This window comes from Corapipo altera, unplaced genomic scaffold (assembly GCF_003945725.1).
Source record: "Corapipo altera isolate COAL_440 unplaced genomic scaffold, ASM394572v1 68, whole genome shotgun sequence".
Taxonomy (NCBI): domain Eukaryota; kingdom Metazoa; phylum Chordata; class Aves; order Passeriformes; family Pipridae; genus Corapipo; species Corapipo altera.
In genome coordinates, this window is record NW_020884919.1 from 1,148,969 (window position 1) to 1,149,484 (window position 516).

Sequence of the window (516 nt, forward strand, 5' to 3'; positions counted from 1 at the left end):
TTTTTTTTTCCTGGGATCATCTGGGATTTTTTTCCTGGGGTGATGTGGGGTTTTTCTTGGGATCATCTGGGATTTTTCCTGGGCTGATTTGGCATTTTTCCTGCGATGATTTGGGATTTTTTCCTGGGATAATTTTGGATTTTCCTTGGGATGATACAGGTTTTTTCCTGGAATGATTTGGGATTTTTTCCTGGAATTATTTGAGATTTTTTCCTGAGGTGATTTGTGATTTTTCCTGGGATCATCTGGGATTTTTCCTCGGATTATTTGGGATGTTTCCTTTAATTATTTGGGTTTTTTTCCCTGGGATGATTTGGGATTTTTTTTTCTGGAATGATTTGGCATTTTTTCGTGGAATCATTTGGGATTGTTTCCTGGAATTATCTGGGTTTTTTTTTTTTTTTCTGGGGTGATTTGGGATTTTTCCAGGGATCATCTGGGATTTTTCCCAGGATTATTTAGGATGTTTCCTGGCATTACTTGAGTTTTTTTCCTGGAATGATTTGGGATTTTTTT